The following is a 6000-nucleotide window of genomic DNA, read 5'->3' as shown; positions in this document are numbered from 1 at the left end:
AGAGGTGAGAAGAGAGGGGGAGAGAGTAGAGTAGAGAGAAGAGAGGGGGGAGAGATAAGAGAGGGGGAGAGAGGGGGGAGAGAGAGGAAGAGAGAGAAGTGAGGGGGGGAGAGAAAAGGAGAGAGAAGAGAGGGGGAGAGAGAAGAGAGGGGGAGAGAGAAGAGAGGGGGGAGAGAAGAGAGGGGGGAGAGAGGAGGAGAGTATGAGCGGGAGAGAGAGGAGAGGGAGAGAAGAGGAGAGAGAGAAGAGGAGAGAGAGAAGAGGAGAGAAGAGGAGAGAGAGAGAAAGAGGAGAGAGAGAAGAGGAGAGAGAGAAGAGGAGAGAGAGAAGAGGGGGAGAGAGAAGAGGGGGAGAGAGAAGAGGGGGAGAGAGAAGAGGGGGAGAGAGAAGAGGGGGAGAGAGAAGAGGGGAGAGAGAAGAGGGGGAGAGAGAAGAGGAGAGAGAAGAGAGGGGGAGAGAGAAGAGGAGAGAGAAGGGAGGGGGAGAGAGAAGAGGAGAGAGAAGAGAGGGGGAGGGAGAAGGGGAGAGAGAAGAGAAGAGGAGAGAGAAAAGGAGAGAGAAGAGAGGGGGAGAGAGAGAGAAGAGAGGGGAAGAGAGGGAGAGAGGTAGGGAGAAGAGGAGGGAGAAGAGGAGGGAGAAGAGGAGGGAGAAGAGGAGGGAGAAGAGGAGGGAGAAGAGAGGGGGAGAGAGAAGAGAAGAGAGAAGAGAGAAGAGAGGGGGAGAGAGAAGAGAGGGGGAGAGAGAAGAGAGGGGGAGAGAAGAGGGGAGAGAGAAGAGAGGGGGAGAGAGAGGAGGAGAGAGAAGAGATGGGGAGAGAGAGGGGGAGAGAGAGGGGGAGAGAGAGGGGGAGAGAGAGGGGGAGAGAGAGGGGGAGAGAGAAGAGAGGGGGAGAGAGAGGGGAGAGAGAAGAGAGGGGGAGAGAGAGGGGAGAGAGAGGAAGAGAGAGGAGGGAGAGGAAGAGAGAGGAGAGAGGAGAGAGGAAGAGAGAAGAGAGGGGGAGAGAGAAAAGGAGAGAGAAGAGGGGGGAGAGAGAAAAGGAGAGAGAAGAGGGGGGAGAGAGAAGAGGAAGGGGAGAGAGAGGGTGAGAGAGAAGAGAGGGGGAGAGAGAGGGTGAGAGAGAAGAGAGGGGGAGAGAGAAGAGGAGAGAGAGAAGAGAGGGGGAGAGAGAAGAGGAGAGGGGGGAGAGAGAAGAGGAGAGAGAAGAGAGAGGGGGAGAGAGAGGGGGTGAGAGAGGGGGAGAGAGAAGAGGAGAGAGAAGAGGAGAGAGAAGAGAGGGGGAGAGAGAGAAGAGAGGGGGAGGGAGAGAAGAGAGGGGGAGAGAGAGGGGGATGGAGAGAAGAGAGGGGGAGAGGGGGAGGGAGAGGGAGAGGGAGAGGGGGGGGAGAGAGAAGATAGGGGGAGAGAGAAGAGAGGGGGAGAGAGAAGAGAGGGGGAGGGAGAAGAGAGGGGGGGAGACAAGAGAGGGGGAGGGAGAAGAGAGGGGGAGGGAGAAGAGAGGGGTAGAGAGAAGAGAGGGGGAGAGAGAAGAGAGGGGGAGAGAGAAGAGAGGGGGAGAGAGAAGAGAGGGGGAGAGAGAAGAGAGGGGGAGAGAGAAGAGGGGGGAGAGAGAAGAGAGGGGGAGAGAGAGGGGAGAGAGGGGGAGAGAAAAGAGAGGGGGAGAGAGAAGAGAGGGGGAGAGAGGGGAGAGAGAAGAGAGGGGGAGAGAGGGGAGAGAGAAGAAGGGAGAGAGGAGAGGAGGAGAGAGGAGAGGGGGAGAGAGAAGAGAGGGGGAGAGAGAAGAGGAGAGAGAAGAAAGAGGGGGAGGGAGAAAGGGAGAGAGAGAAGAGAGGGGGAGGGAGAAGAGGAGAGAGAGGAGAGGGGGAGAGAGAAGAGGAGAGAGAGAGAAGAGGAGAGAGAGGAGAGGGGGAGAGAGAAGAGGAGAGAGAGAGAGAGGGGGAGAGAGAGGGGGAGAGAGAGGGGGAGAGAGGGGGGAAGGAAGGGGGAGAGAGAGAGGGGGGAGAGAGAGGGGGGAGAGAGGGGGGGAGAGAGGGGGGAGAGAGAAGAAGGGAGAGAAGAGGAGAGAGAAGAGAGGGGGAGAGAGAGGGGGGAGGGGGAGAAGAGAGGGGGAGCGAGAGAGGGAAGAGAGAGAAGAGAGGGGGAGAGAAGAGAGGGGAGAGAGAAGAGAGGGGGAGAGAGAAGAGAGGGGGAGAGAGAAGAGAGGGGGAGAGAGAAGGGAGGGAGAAGAGAGAGGGGAGAGAGAAGAGAGAGAGAGAAGAGAGGGGGAGAGGGGGAGAGGGGGGAGAGGGGGAGAGAGGAGAGAGGGGGAGAGAGAAGAGAGGGGGAGAGAGAAGAGAGGGGGAGTCCTTTCATTTTGGTATTCAAGGGATTACATATGGTATAACAGCTGGCTTCACATGCCATTCAGAGTTTAGCCTAAGACTCTTCTTGTCCATGCTACCACTAGGATAGCTGGTCTATAAGGTTGACTTTACAACCAATCAGCATAAGGGTTGTTTGGACTGATACAAGGTGTACACTAGAATTAGTGACATCATATATCAGGCCAAATTCTCACACGGTGTGTCTCCAACCTCTTGCCGGTACGTATAGCAGTACACCAGGTCACACATCTGAGACAGAGACGTCATCTAAAACAGAGTCCTGAAACATGATTGGCACAGTATTCACACTTGCACAAGACAACATCGCCTGCCCACCCATGCACACCCAGGCAGAGGCACCCCAAACCCTCCCGCCGCCCATCGGAGCATGCCCGCCCATGCACACCCAGGCAGAGGCACCACAGCCCCTCCCGCTGCCCATCGGAGCATGCCGGCCAATGCACACCCAGGCAGAGGCACTCCAGCCCCTCCCGCCTCCCATCAGAGCATGCCCGCGAATGCACACCCAGCCCTCACTGCTCACCTTCTGCCACCAGCGAGTAGACAGGAGGTCCCACCATGTGCCACTGCAAGCCACATGCCCGGGGCCCTCTGACATGGCACCCTCCACACCATGCATCCACCCTCCGCAGGCCACCAGGTCTCACATTTGGTGCTGGGTCTTGATTACTCCATGGCACAGGACATACCAGTGCACCCGGCATCTTCGCAGGCTGCACACCCGCTCAGCCCAATGGCTGTGATCCCGGAAGCGACGCCACGTGACGGTAGGCCCGCACTGCCCGCTGGCTCTGGCCTACACTGCGGTCCAGCAGGGCACACAAAACCTGAGCTGTCTAGACCGCCGGGACGGGGTATCATCGCAGGCTTCACACCCGCTCAGCAGCTTAAGGAGCCACTGACTCAGTGCACCCAAAGTCACCGTCCCGTGGTGCTTGTGCCGGCCGCAATGCTCCGGGTGCCACTAACCCTGTGCAGCCCCAGTCAGCGCCACATGGTGGTAGGCCCGTGACGGCCGCAAGGCCTCGGGTGCCACTAATAACTCATGGGCCCTTTATGATTGGGAACCGTGGAGCGTCCGTCATCCAGTCACCTCCGGCAGAGGGGAATGTGACGTTGTTGGCCCCTTATGTTGGCGGAGTCACATGGCCTGTGACGTCTCTGCAGGATGGGTGTGGTGTGCGTGCAAACCTGCCCTCAGGGAGTGGCTGTGACATGCTGACAACTAGACCAGTGACCTGCACACCACCAGCAAGTACGCCTGCGACGGGAAGCAATGAGGGCCCCCCTTCGAAGCTTTAGTGGAGTGGTCTGGCCTGGCGTACGCCAGACCAGCGCAGGGCTTTGAAACAATGACTCTGGGCTTGGTTAAGTCCATGTTTGGACATGGAAGTGACTGATGCGTGTATCCCTGTTGTAGTGTTCACGGGACCCGGTACACAATATGTAATGTGGCACCCTCTGACTGGCATCACACAGGATGAGCATCATTGATGCAAGGGAAATCACTGTCCCTAAATTCATCCACACATTCATACATGATTGATGAAAGACTTGACACAGTAGTGCGTCACTGGATGTTTATTGCACATCCAGTGCAGTTCTGCGGCTGGAGCGGTACAGGGTAATGCCGAGCCCAGCCAGAGTCCATCCAGGGATAAGTACTGCCGAAGAGGAAGGGTACAGTCCGAAGTCTGGTCGCCGTGTCATTGGTCATCAAACAAGATTTCGCAGTCCATGTCGCTGTCCAAGGTGAGTGTATCGGAGGTCAGTGGAAGGTCATGAGGCCATGTGCGGCACCAAGCAAAAACAGTCCAGGTGGCGGAAATGAATGCTAGTGCCTCCTGATCACTAACCCATCTACGTCCTCATCCCCGGATGTGTGCTCTGCCCCACCTGTGGCTGTTGCAGTACCGGCTGCGGCACTGTGTGCCACTAACATATCAGGGGCCGAAGGACGATTGTTGGCCGCACTGTGTGGCAGTGACACATCAGGTGTCGGAGTGGATACGCCTGCCGTACTGTGAGGCACTGACACACCAGGGGGCGGAGATGTGGATGGTGTGGGGGCAGCAGCATTAATCAGCGCCATGCCTTGTGGCAGCAATGCCATGATGATGGTCTGCAGGGCATGGTAGATCCCAGCTACTTTTCGCTGATGTGTAACGGTGGCTGCCATCCTTTCTGCCTCCATCTGCAGCATGTCCTCCATGAGCCTCCGCATGTGTACCAGCTAACGGCTGCTATCACTGGTGCCCCTCTGAGCGGACAGGTGCTCTTCTTTCTGCGTCAGGACTCCAGCGATGTCAGTCAGGGCTCATTGGAGGCCATGGAGCGGGCCTAGACAGCCATGGATGGCGTCCAGTTTGGTGGCCATGAGGTCGAACCCCGCCCGCACCTTCTCAGCCGTCTCCCTCTGGGCCTCCAGCACATGGCATTGGAAGGCTGTATGTTGTTCCTGGGGGTCTTGGGAGACTGCCGAAGTCGTGGGTGCCTCCTGCTGGGTGGTTTGGCTGGTGGGTGGGGGTCTCCTCGATGCAGCTGGTCAGCCCTGATCCTGGAGGTGAGTCGCAGTTGATGTCAATGATGTCTAGGAGGGCTTGGGGGTCAATTCTGGGGCAGTCCTCCTCATCATCAGTGAAGAGTGGCTGGGACTGCTCTGCAGGGGGTGTTGACGGTGACCCTGCAATGTGAAGGGGAAATGGTGTATTGTCCACATGTATGTAGCCGCATGGTACATGTTGACATTCAGACAGCCTGGCATTGTACATTGTGACAGTCTATAGATATGGGCGATGACCCGGAATCATTGAGGGTGTGCACTGTGCTCTGCTTGATTGTGCATGTGTGCCATCGTGGCCATATCCACCCATCCCCCCAGTACCTGGTGGTCACTCACCCTGTTGTGGTTGTGTTGTGTCCTGTCGAGCAGTGTTCGGTCCCCCAACTCTGGCCACAGTATCCACACTGATGACTGTCGACACCAGCTCCTCCATGTCATCCAGCACGAGCTGTGGCGCTGGGCCCCCACCTCCAGTCTGCATTGCTGCCTTCTGGTTGGCTGCGAGTTTCTCCTTGGTCTTCTGCTTGATGTCATTCTATAGCCTCTTGACCTCGTCCATTGTCCTCTTGTGCTCTGACGGCATTCACCTTGTCCACGATGTCCCACCATATTCCAGTTTTGGTGCCCAATGACACGTTGGATGTGACAAACAGTTGTTGATGGTGTTTCATCACCTCTGTGACTCTGATCCTATTTGCCTGCGGACTGAACTTCGTCTTCCTCTTCTTGTCCTTGCCCTTACCTGTCCCCGAGGTCCCGGGCTGGTCGTCCGGGGTGTTTGTGGGGTTGCGCTCGTCCTCTGCGCCTGCTCCGGCAGCCTCCATGGTGCTTGGGTGTTGGTCAGTTTGTGTTTGGGTGTTTTTTCTTTCTACTTTTATGGTGATTTTTCCCGCCTGCCAGTTGTGTGTTGCAGGCCTGGTGCTGCTTATCGCTGATTTCCTCATCGCGCAGTGGCCCAATGCAGGTTTTTTTGTGTTCTGGTTTGTGTTTTTATCTCCATTGAAGTGGTTGTATCGCTGACAATGTACGCGGTTTCGGCAGACTATCGCATGTTAC

At 57.0% G+C, this 6000-nt stretch overlaps 1 protein-coding gene across 1 annotated transcript in view; it reads left to right on the top strand.

The window, feature by feature from the left end:
- LOC146782629 (transmembrane protein 272-like) overlaps positions 1-6000 on the top strand; it is a 363502-nt gene that overhangs the window by 138829 nt on the left and 218673 nt on the right. The gene's annotated exons all lie outside the window — the stretch shown is intronic.

This window comes from Triturus cristatus, chromosome 12, assembly GCF_964204655.1.
Source record: "Triturus cristatus chromosome 12, aTriCri1.1, whole genome shotgun sequence".
NCBI classification, from domain to species: domain Eukaryota; kingdom Metazoa; phylum Chordata; class Amphibia; order Caudata; family Salamandridae; genus Triturus; species Triturus cristatus.
This window is presented reverse-complemented; position numbering and strand designations above follow the sequence as displayed.